Genomic DNA, 13,173 nt, shown 5'->3' on the forward strand with positions numbered 1-13,173 from the left:
TTGTGTTGTACCATGGAAAGTCACTTCACATCTCACACAGCTTGAAACAGTCACCAGACATTCTTTTATTTTTTTGATGTTTATTTTTGAGAGAGACGGGGTGGGGGGGGGTAGCAGAAAGAGATAGAAACATAGAACCCAAAGCAGGCTCCAGGCTCTGAGCTGTCAGCACAGAGCCCAGTGTAGAGCCCAAACCCATGGACCATGAGATCATGACCTGAGCTGAAGTCGGACACTTAACCAACTGAGCCACCCAGGTGCCCCACCAGACATTCTTATAGAGAAGAATCTATTTGTCATTAACCACACCTAGAACCTAAACTCATTCTACATATAAGCACAAAGTCTTTTTTGCATAGCATCAATAGACTGAATTTTTAAGCACATAACTACCATGTAGATTATAAGACTGACTTTTGTAAAGGATCTTACAAAAAAGTATTCACCATTTAAAAAAAAATCACATAATAAATGGCAATACCATTTGTAGTGTTTGTATTGCCAACACACACCTGTATCAGTCTGCTTTTGTAGCTGCCTCTCAGTGATTCTATGTATGGAAGCAAGCATCCAATGACTTCATTATAACTCTAGTGTAGTCGTACCCGAGCATTTATTGAAATACATGCTATTTTGTTATAAATTACTCTCCATTTATTTCTTCTTTATATTAGAGTCAGAGCATTATGTTGATTTTAATTATGTGTGTAGGCAGGTTACATTATCTCTGAATTTCATTTCAGTACAGTAAAGTGAGTGTTTCAAAATATTTGTTGTAAAAATGGGAAGCGGGTCTGAAATGCCTGAAAATACCGTTCTCAGAGATCAGCCCCATGGTGGTTTGTCTTCCTAGTCTCTGTAACCCCAACCCCCACCGAGTCCATGGAGGGCCTTCCGTAGGGCAGGGAAACACAGGCTCCTCATCCTCTCCAAGCTCCATGTGGGTGTTAGGCTGTGAAATCCAGAGGCACGGGGTGTTTAGCCAAGGACTTCAACTCCAATGTGGTCCCTGCTGCCTCCACAGCAACCTACTTGTTTTGGCAACAAAACTTGTAAGAAGGGGAGTAGGCAGGTATTGCCTATTGAAGTAACTTTCCAAATCCCCTCTTCAACTATATGCTAGATAATAATCTCTCTCTCTCCACTCTCTCTCTCCTGTGTGTGTGTGCGCGCACGCACACACACACACACACACACACACACACACACTATCTACCTTGAAATCCTTCCTTGATCTTTTGTTTAAATCCTTCCAATAGAGGTTCATTTGGTTCATTTCCCCTAGATTCCTGTAGCTTTTTTCCCTCGAGGCTCCCAAGACGCCCCACCCCCTACCATAGCATCTGTTCTGAGCCCCAGAGCCCCCTTTATCACTATTTATCTTTCCCACCTACAGCAGCCATCTGGCTCCTAGCACTTTGGCCTCATGATAGAAAATGTCCCAACCATCAACCCTTGAAGGAAAACAGGTGCACAGGAGAAGACCCCATACTCCCGAAAGCTGATAAGCAGTATATGTATGACATTTTCCAAACCAAAAACCTGGACACAAAATCTGATGAAAATATGGGCTTGGAGTCTGACCCAGAACAAAGTGTTGGAAATCATGACTGTCCCAGAAATTCAGGGATGAATAATCCAGACAGGGTGATCTTAGAACTCTTCTGAGGTAGCTGCCAAGAATAGCAGCGCTGCATATTCCTTTTCTCTGGCCTGGAAACTGAGGCAAAAGGTCCAGTCCTGACCCTCTCCTAACACTCTGCCAGCATCTTCTCCACCTCTGCCATTGCTGTCCTGTCTCACTCTACCCCTTAAATTTTGGTCATTGCCAGTGTTCCACTGTCAGCTCCCTTCTCTCTCTACATTCCACTCCTGGGAAATTTAATCCACTCTGACAGTTCCATTACCACCTAAGTGCCAGTGAATCCAAACCTTCCTAATCCCATCCTGACCTCCCTCCTGATCTTTAGTCCTGTAAATCCAATGACCTCCTAGAAAAATCCAACCTTTGAACTTCCAGTACTTCAACGATAATATGTCAAAATCATACACATTCTCCTCCCCTCCCTCCCCTGCTAAGTTAAATCCCTGCTCCTGTCTGTATTCCTGTCTCAGTTAATGGTCATCACTGCCTTCCCAGCACCCACAACAGAAACCTGAAGGCCATATTATTGACCTAACTGTTCCCCAAACGCATGGCTGAGTCCTAAGAACTCTATCTTTGCAATGATAGCATGTTATCACATCCTCCGTTCCCAGGGCATCAGTCCAGATTTTCATCATCTTTCACCTGGAATATCGTTAATACCAAGGACTTTCACTGATTTCTCTTCCTCCTCAGAGCCTCCCACCCATCTCCCAACCCCTTAGCAGTATGATCCTATTAAAGCATATAGTCAAATCTGACACTTAGCTCCGCACCAAGCTTTCAGCATGACCCATGGTACAGAATTCTGGTTCCTCAACACAGCCTTCCATTATTGTTTCCTTTCAATCAGGAAGGACTAGAAGCATTTGAATCAGGCAGACCTGAGGTTGAATTATAGGTTCACAGATTTCTGACTGTGTGACCTTGGACAAGAACAAGAGTGCAGACTCATTATTTTAATTACCCTAATTGTAGAGTCTGTATTTATCGTACATAGAGTTCAACTTCCTATTCAGCCACTTTAGGTAAAAAAATGCATCCACAGGAGATGGGGTTATGTTATCTGACATTCAAAATAACTCACTTCTGAAGTGGTAAAAATCTCTTCTTTTATCAAAAATAGAGATAATAATGATGCTTTTCCATTTTATTGCAAGGATTAAAAAGAGAAAAAATATATGCATGCACATATACAAATACATTTATATATAATTATATATACATATTACATATATACACATACACATGTATATACAATTATATACATATTGCACACACATATACATATGTGTACATATAATTATAGATACATATTATGTATGTACACATACATTTATATACACATATACATATGCATTTCTATCTATACACATACTATATATGTATCTTTATATATAATTATATATACACATATACATATACATTTTATGTGTGTGCATATTTGTATATGTATATATATCCCAGCACCAATTCCAAGGTTCCTCTCCTCCTTTGCCCAACCATAGTAAAACTCCTTATTAAGAGATAAACTTGGGAAATAAATGACCCAAAAATCACTCAGTCTCAAAGTAGGGACACAGCTGTTGTGAAAGACCCAAGGAAATCCCACAGTCGACCTGAGGCTACAAGAACAACAACAACAAAAAGGATAACACACAACCTACAAAAATGTGGGACTTTTGACAGGTAGGGCGTGTAAGTCACAGTCATTCGAAGTTTCATGAAGGCGGCTGCTTCTAAGTCTTCTTTAGAAGGAAATGATAACTGTGAAGAACTGTAGCCACCTTGAAACCAAGGATACTTAGAAATTCACTTTCTAAAGCAGGAAATGTTGCAAAGACCATAAGGATAAATGTTCCCTGCATTTCTTCTCTCCACCAGGAACAGCACAAATGTTGTAAGCAACCCACAGGGAATAAAACACTCACTGCCTTCAAGGACCAAATGGTCTTACAAAGTTGTTAACATGTTTAACTGGTGAAGCAAAGCAGAATGGAACACGGTCAAAAAGAGGAAACAACCACGTGCCACAGGAGGATGAGGCTCAAAGTGGCATCAAAGCCACACCTGATAAACAGGTGGCAGCCAGCAGGGTCAGTGTGGAAGTGCCATCGTGCATTCTCCATCTTCTTCCCCGCCGAGACCTGTTGCCACATACCTCTAACGGGATAGGTCTGTGATGTTTTAGGATAACTCTGACTTTCTTGGGCCCTGTATTTTGAATTCAGACCAGAACTATCCCCAAAACATAAGCTTCTCTTTGCAGGGAATGTAGACACTGGTCCAGGTTTCTCTCTACATTTATGCCTCTAACCTATTCTCCTTCCTTCTTTCTGATTTGATTCCAAAGCAGAAATATAACAACTCTACAGAAGATTATAATCACCAGCTTTGTTATGGAAAGGTGTAGAAAATATAAATATCTTCTCTGATCACAGCCACCTAAAGAGTACCAATTTGGAGAGCTCCAATTTCCCCAGAGTTGCAGAGAACTCTAGATGATTCACAGCACATAACAGAATAACAGAAGAGCTCCTCTGCTTATGAATGAGAGAAGGGCTAAAGGAGACACCCCGGCCTGAGATCCTGTCTGTCTGCTGCTGCCCTAGCTCCCGACCACACCAGAGCCACACAAACGCCCTTGCAAGCCTTCCTATGTCACCAAAGCACAGCAGCCAGAATGCAAAATCTGAGATTCCAGGGCTCCCATGCTCCAAGTTAAGGGCCAAAGAGGCAGCTTTAGAGTCAGTCCTTGAGGAGCCTGGATTTCAGATGAATGCAGTGCCTTATTCCACCAAAATCCAACTCAAAAAAATGTTCACGAAATGGCCACTCCACATACCATGTATCACCACTGGGTTGCCACTGGGCTAGGCACCCTTCCTGAGTGGTTTAAGACCCTTAAGCACCACTGAGCCTCTTTTAAGTCATCTGTTAAATGGAGCCAATATCTTAACCCACATAAAAAGGCAGGGAGCTGAATCAGACGGCTTCTGGAGTTATCGCCCGGCTCCAACTTGCCTGCATAGCAACCAGGAAAAGGGAAAGCTGTTTTCCAAGTTTGACAATGGACTGTTGTATGCCAAGCTTGGATAGATATATATTTGTTTGTAGGGCTCTAAGTCCATATTGCCTCTAGGACTCTATAAACACCTGCAAAGTGACCAATGAAAGAGGAAGGTGTCTGCATTACTGACCTCACTAGTCTCTGAGCTCAGGGTCTGCTGCCTCAAGGCAAGCCCTCCTATCCATCAAAGTCTCCTCCTCACTTCAGGAAGTCCTGTTTTAGCCTTTCTCAGACACACCCACTACTCCACTGGCCTTGCTTCGAATAGCTCATGCATATCCGTCTTTAGATCTCAGTGTGTCCTGCGAGTTTTATTCCCAGCTGTGGGGGGCTAGGGCTACTGCCAGACTCTCCCAGTTCTACCTTTCATCTATCAGACAGCTGGCCAGGAGAATGATGCTGTTTGTAGACTATAAAACAGAGCAAGAACAGAGTTGCCTGAGTGTCCATCTTTATGCAAACCAGAAGTGCCATTTTCTGAAGATCAAGGAACCATGGACTTCAATTTCCTCATTTCCTTAAAACAGGGAAGAGAGGTCCAAGTTTGGTTCATTCAGGAGAGATCACACATGCATCATGCATTCTGCTAAAGGCAAATGGGATTAATGCTAAGACCACATTGTGTTCATCTAAGCATCCCCTTCTAGCACAGAGAGAAATATATATAAGCAATCAGCAAAATAGCTGCGAAATTGGCAACCATCAAGTTATAATCTCTGCCTTCAAAGTACATATACATTTGTAGAAAAACAAAACGGACACAAGTAACCATCCCAAAAGGTAGAAAGTCAGCACTGAGAGAGATGAGCAATGACAACAGGTTAAGTCCTAAAAGGGAAAGCTGTTTTCATCTGGAACCTCAGGGAAAGCTTCAGGGAGGAGGTGGCCACTAGACAGGTAAAGAGACAGGTAAAGGCTGTCCCAACAGTGAGGGGACCTTCCAAGGGTAATCAGTCCACCTGGGGATTCCAACTCAAGGCCATAGTTTTTTCTCTCCCACTGTCTTAAAAAAAGAACCTCTGTCCCTTTTTCCTTTCCTTTTCTCTGGCCTCCTTGCCAATGTGGTTTATTTTTTGTTCCCCCTTCACTTACTTCCCCAGCCACTGCAAACTCCTACCGGGAAGTGGTTTGTTAATGTTCTTCCCTTCTTTTTTGTCAGCCCCAAGTTAATGGGCTTCTGGCTAAATACTTGAATTTATGCACCCTACATTGTCTTTTCAGCACGATTTCCAGTAATTTATGGGAGCCGCTGTCTGCTGCATTGTGTTATTTAGTACTGTGGATGGCTTTCGAATATAGTCTGCACAGTGGTGCTTCGGTGGAGGACAGAAGCAGTGTTATATGGCAACTGGATAGGCTCTCACTCTCCTTTTCTGGGGAAGAAACTCCTGTTTGGGCGAGTTACCGAGGAGAGTTATGGCAGTGTTGGCACAGAATCCCCTGAGTCATGCCAACCCCATTAAGAAGAGACAGGATGAGGGAGAAAGTCCTGAATTATCCAACAAAGTTAGGCACTGGGATAGCGAAGACCCCTGTGAGCCAGAGAAAGCCAGACAGAAGAACCATCACCCCAAAAGTCACACAGCCATATATTCTTTTTATGGTGGTGGCAGCAGAGGGCTTGGAGAGGGACCGACCAAGTGTTCACCTCCACATACAGCTACGCATTCAAAGGGCAACCATTTTCCTCTTAATCCTGATCAAGTTGTTGTTCTGAATGCACAGTGTGCTAAGAATGATACCACTCATTTATTTAATTTTCTCAGCAAATCTGTTCTAGTTTCTACCTTTCCCAGCAGTGAGATATATCCCGGGAAGAGAGCCTCCCAGGTGCAACACTATAACCCAATAACACCCTGCAAGACCCAGGTTTTCGAAGAAAAGCCCGAGGCAAGATGTGTTAGCCTATGCTCTGTGTGAAATGAACAAGTCCTCACCCTCCAAGAACCTGATGTGCAAGAGAAAAGAGAAGATGCATTTTTCAATAACTTGGGGCAGAATGCATGGAAATGCAAAGAATCAGGCTGGCTCTAAGCTATCTGGTCACCCTTCCCCCCATTCACTCTCAACATTGACACCCAGGAGGATGTTTTCTGACTACCAAGGCTGCTATCAAATGTGCAGACCTGGGCATTACTGAAGGAGGAAGATGGGACATGAGAGAAAGTTCAATAAAGAGACTGTAGAACCCCCCAGACCTTGAACAAGATACGACCTACAGATTGTTTTCAAGATGAATTTAATGTTTTTCCCAAGTGGGGCATGCCACTCTGGTTGCCAGAGCCCTGACCACTTTTACTTCCTCCTTTACTTGGCCATTTCAAACACTTACGTTACCTCTCTGATCCCTGGGATTCAAAGGAAATCCCAAGAGCCCCAAGAAACAGACTGTCCATGCCAACCTTGCTGAAGAATAACAAGACATTGGCAGAAAAGGCAGGGCGCCTGGGTGGTGGAAACAATGATGTCATTAGGAGGGATGTTTGAGCCTCTAATAGATGGCACGTAACAAATCGGTGTGGTATAAATGCAATTTATGTGGGCCATAATGTACTCAATTCATCCCCATAAATGAAGGTAAAATCGTACCTCACCTGACAGATTCTAGTTCCTACTTATCATTAGCCATGATAAATCCCACACAATAATGGGAGTTCCTGGAGACAACTTTTCATTTCTGGGTAGCTTCGGTTAGTCACATTCAAACCACAATTTGCTCATCCTTCCAAAAGCAAACCTTGCTAGGCATTATTAGATTTCAAATTCATTTTTTAGCCTTAAGTGATTTTTGAGAAAGTAATACAAGCACATAGAAAAAAAAAATCTAGAAGCACGAAAGGTCTTCTACAAAAAAAAAAAAAAACAAAACAAAAAACAAAAAAACAACCTTTCCTGCCTCTTGTGTCCCTCAGTCAAGTCCTTCCCTAGTAGCAAATAGTGTTACATATTTCTTGTGAGTCCTCCCAGAGATCTCCAACATAGACATATTTATAGATCACTCATACTTTTATACAAATAGAAGCACACTATGTATACTGCATTGCACTTTGTTTTTCTCATTTCACATTATACCATGGAGATCAGTCCTTTCCCATGGAAATAAATCCTCCTCACTCCTTTTAACAGCTGCATTGTATTCTATTTTCTGGATGGACCATAATTAATTTCACCAGTTCCCAGCTGATGGGTATTACGGTTACTGTTTCAGGCTTCTGTTCCCACAATGCAGCAATAAGTGGTCCTTGGGCTCCATTTTCATTTTCTTTCAGTGCAGCCACTGCCTGATTCAATTTCCCCACCTTCTTCACCTAGATTCAGGAGCCCATCCTGAGAGACAGAACAAACGTCTCTGCAGAGCTGTGGTTCGCAGCAAAATGAAATAAAATAAAATCCTGCCTCCATCGGCCCATCTGGAGGGCGCTGCTGTGAGCAGAGTCTGTAAGCATAATAAATCTCTCCTGACGCCAGAGCCGGGAGGTGGCTGCCCAGGCCAAAGCGATGGGCTTCTTAGTTGGAGATGTCGACAGGCTATATTGAAAGCTGAGAACGGAGCCATATAAATCTGTAATTGCAACCCCATTCTCACGACGGAGAGCTGCCTGCTTGTAGTTGCTTCTCATTACCTGCTTACAACTGTAATTTCTGTGTGGTCTTTTTCCTTTCCTATGCTGCAGTTTTCTGGGGATTCAGAACTGGGGAGTGGTGCTAGGCATTTCTAAAAAGAGAACAGAAGGTACCAATTACAGAAAAGTGATTTCTTCTTTTGAATCCAACTGCTATGAACTTCATTGTCCCTCTTCAGGTGAGAACATCACAACCTGATGCAAGCATAAATTGGTTTGGGAAAAAGAAATCCCATCTGCCCATCCTGCCCAGGAGCATCCACTGGTGAGGCTGGATCATTCAAAGTCCTCGCCAGCTCCGACAAACAGACCAACTTGTCCTCCTCCCAGGCTGCCGAAAGTATGTGTCCTAGCCAGAAGCGAGGAGTCTAGTTGTTTTATTGGATTCTTTACAATTCATTACGAAGCCCAAACAATGGAGACCAAACAGAGACAACCGCGGCATTAACATGATTCATTCCAAAGGTGTTCATCATTCTGCAAAGTTCTTTCTCTACAGAGACTCCCACATCAGTAAGCTCTGCCAAAAAGGATACTGTGATCAGAAAAGTCAGCCTTATTCCCTGTCATGCTACAGGAGCTGTGGAGGCTATGGACCATAACTGGTAAGACAAGTCCTAAAACCCCAAGGTGGAGACTCTATTTCCTCTGTTCTTGCCCATAACAACCAGGTAAAGCTACAAAAATGGCCCCAGCTCTGCAGAGGGCACTGAAAAGGGGGAAATGGGCAGTGCTTCATTGGAACACTGGAAAGTTCTGGTTGACTTCTTAGTGTTTCTCAGGCCAAGCCTGAGTCCAGGGATAAGTGCCAGGCACCAGAGCAGATCCTGCTTGATGTTGCACAATTCTTCAATCCCAGCAGGTGGCTCTTAGACTATGGGAGCCGTGCGCATTGAATGGAAGCCCCGGTCTCATATGGTTTGCTCTCACCCAGCTCACACTCTGCTTCTGAACTTGAGGCCACTCCTCTCAGCTTCTGCCTTCAAGTTTCAATTTTCTTTTCTTTTCTTTTTTTTTTTCTTTTGGCTCTCTTTCAATTCCTGTATCTTTTATTATTGAGAGAAAGAAGATCGTTTTTTCATCGTCTTTGACTCTCCAGTAGTTCCTACTACACTTAACATACAGGAACTAAAAAACATGTGCTGAACGAATGAGTGAATGAGCTAAAATACAAGCAGTTATTAACTTGCTGGGGTAATTTTGATTCCCCAAGACCAGCAGCTCTTTGGGGTCCGGAACTGAGGTGGCTCCTTCCCTGTCCTCCCCAATGATAATGCTCGATGTAGAGCCACAAAGCAGCCACAGTCTCCAAGAAGTATCCCTTAAATTAGGCATGTCAAATTCTGAGTTCACAAACACAAAAGTAAATGCACCACCTCAAATCACATGCAAAATTGTGTGAGTGCATCTGTATACACTTTTCTGCAAGAAGATCCTTTACTTCCTTCAGGCTCTCAAAGGGATCCATGGCCTCCCAAGAGCTCTATGTTCACAGACTTAGAGAATCAGAAAATCTGAGACCTGGAATGGTCTCTTCTGCCCTCCCTGATGCCAAGTGGGACTGAGTGGGGCGGGGACACTGCAGGTGTGAGTTCTGCTGACTAACAAGCATCATTGCTCTGCTTTATGGGGACAGATAAATCACCAGGATTTAAAGAATCCCAGTCCCCGGAACGCTCTTGTGCTTGACAGCAGGCACATTTTTTCCACCAAGTCAACATCTCCAGAAGGAGCAGCCAAGCCCTGTCAAAGAAAAAAAAAAGAAAAGAGGCTTGGAGAAAGATTAAAGAAATAAATAAAGCACAATCTGCAAGCTGGGAAAACAGGCTTGCCCTACAGTGGTGCTAAACTGCTTGATTCTGAGAAGGAAGGAAAAGAACGAGGTGATGCACCTTGTCAGTCCTGATCCCAGATGCCCTGCTGTCAGTACCACCCACATAGGGGGATTCGGGGCAACTGGGTGCTGCCTCTGAGCCTGAAGGAACAGACACTCTGCTCTGGATTTGTGTGCAGGGAAACACCACCTGCAGGCATCTCCTTCAGCACTGTTCAGAAAATACTCAGAAAAGGCCTGACTTGGCAGGGACTTGCCCCACATTTAAACAGACCCTGCCCCTGCCTGTCTCCAGAACAGGATTTCTCTACCCCAGCATTACTGACATTTGGAGCCAGATAATTCTCTGTTGTGGGTGACTATCTGATGCATTTAGGAAACGTAGCAGCATCCTTTAAATAAAGCAGCCTTTATTCACCATCTGCCAGGACCACTCCCTGTCCCACACCAAGTTGTGACAACCAAAAATGTCTCTGGGCTTTGTCAAGTGTCCCCTAGAGAGCAAAACTTCCCCCTGAGAACGAGTGCAGTAGGATCTGCCAACTGTGTCTAAGGGAACACCAGTACTTAGGGATGCTAAAAGTTGTTACTTAGGGGAAAACAGGATACTGTCAATAGTTTGGGAAACACTGTATTAAACAAAGATAAACAGGACTCTTCCCTGACAGATTTCTCAGAGTCTGAAATAGATCAGGGTGCGCTATGAATCTCTCAGAGGTAAACATAATACCCAGCATTCCCCCCAAAGGCACTTGGCTGCACAGTCCTTTTATCTCAGTGCATTTAGGATTAGTATTCCAAGGGATTGACTTCTGGAAACACTTCTGTAAGGCAAAACTGCAAACATACCTGTGAGGCAAATACACCCGGAGGAAGGGATGGAAGAAGCTGATGGGTGCCAGGAGCAGCCTCCAGACACACAACTGCCCACAATACGATTTATCTTAAAACCCCAGACTTCATCATTAGAGATTCATTTCTTGAGAACAGATTTAGACTTTCTGTCTTCAAAAGTCCCAAATATTTTGGAAGATATTTTGGAAGATATTAAAACTTCAAATCATCATCAGCTAACACTTCATAACTAGGGTAAAGTTATCAGAGAATTTCTCCCACAGTGACAGCTGACCAGGTCTGACACTCTATGGAGAATGGGAAACCACACAGGCTGGAAAGAAAGTAACAGAGGAAAGAGAGCACCAAAAGAAATCTCTCCCAATTTCTTGCTCTGGCCAGGGCTGCCCCTGAGGTAATACTCACGTTCACAGCCTGCACGTACAGACTTTAGAAAGGTCAGAGATAGTAGGAAGGCTGTCTTGTAAGAGGGGTTAGAATTGTTCTGTGTAAAATGGATTTAAAATACTATTATTCTACTAAAAAGACTTCCTTGTGATTTCCACAGATTTCAAAGATCATAAAACATTAGAACTGAAAAGGACCCTGAATTATCCAGCCCTGTTCTTTTTTAAACTTGTTTATCCAGAGTCTATGAGAGTCGTTTATTCAAAACCCAATACATAAAACACAAAATCATAAATAGTCTCATTTAGTATCGGCTGGAGTCCCACTCAACACTTAACCCCCACTTCAACCTCCTTTGAAGAACCTTCCAGAAAGCCCAAGCTTCTCAGGGCAAACATGCGAAACACGGTCCCCACATTCCACAGGCAGGGGAATCTGAGACCCAGACAGATGATGTGACTTGCCTGGGACCCCACACCTTCTCAGTAAGAATCAGGAGAAGAACCTAGGGCAGTGCCTAACTCTTAGCCCAGTACTCTCCTCATCTTACCACATGTTGACTAAATATCAGAAAAAGGGTGCTAACCCTACAGAATGAGTTGCCTTGGAGTGGAGTGATCTCCTCATTTCTGCAGGTATCCAAGAACAGGCTGGTGGTCATTGGAAGATCTGGTGACTGCAATGATGAGTGACCTAGACACCTGTACAGTCTCTTCTCGGAGGCTCGCTAGCACTGCTGCATCCTGCCTGACCGTAGCCACAGGATGCTCAGGGAAGCCCGCTCTGCTGAAGCGACACAGCCCCAGATAAAGGATAACCACTGCCCATTCTCTCTGGTCCCCAAGCCCCTGCCTTGTCCTAATGGAAGCAGGCGAGCCGAAATGAACCGCGGGTGCGGCGTGAGTGAGCGATGGCAGACGACCAGGTGACACATCCCTAAAGCCAAGTCAACAATTCGAGGCTCAGTGTGCATCAGGCAGAAATATGACAGTGACTGTCAGTCCCAGGAAATGTCGTAAGGGGGGTTTAAAATAATAAAGCTGCCTCAGAACTGGTAATACAAATGATCCATGAGCAAGATGGCAGATTCCACGCTGGATTACTGAGCTGCGGGAGGGAAGTTCAGCCCAGGCATGCCTGTGAGGGTGTTCGTGGGTGTGCGTGCAGGCCATGACACACGGGCACCCCAGTCAACTTGCAAAAACAAAGCCAGCAGTGTGTCTCTTTTGTCTGAAGGAGACCCCCCTGTGCAAATGATGGCAAGGAAGTGGGTGGACCCAGAAGATCCAGGGAAGACGAGCAGGAAGATCTGCCCTGACCCCAAAGACCAGCACAAACTACCAATGCCCAAACCAGACCTGAAGGTCAGCGGGAGGAAATGGGGGCACCGGATGGACCCTACCCATCCTTTGCAGTTGCCTCTCTGGGATGTAGGAAAGGGTACCTGATATTTGGCAATTAGCAAGGAACAGTGACACAGCCAAATGTTCTTTGTGGTTATAGCTCCTTATTACCATTATTTGTTCGCTCTGTGTGTTTGTCTTCTTTTTTTCTTGGGGTGTGTGCGTGTGTGTGTGAGTGTGTGTGTGTGTGTGTGTGTGTGTGTGTGTGTTTTGTGTCTTTTCTCCTAACAGAAGCTAGTGGGCTACTCAAAGCCATGTCCTCCAACAAGCCTCCCCCAGAACACACCCACCCCTACCTCATGCACTCCTGCTCTGTGACTCTCAGAGGTGGCTGATGGGAAAGGACTTGGAAACGT

This window comes from Lynx canadensis, chromosome D2, assembly GCF_007474595.2.
Source record: "Lynx canadensis isolate LIC74 chromosome D2, mLynCan4.pri.v2, whole genome shotgun sequence".
In the NCBI taxonomy this organism is placed as follows: Eukaryota; Metazoa; Chordata; class Mammalia; order Carnivora; family Felidae; genus Lynx; species Lynx canadensis.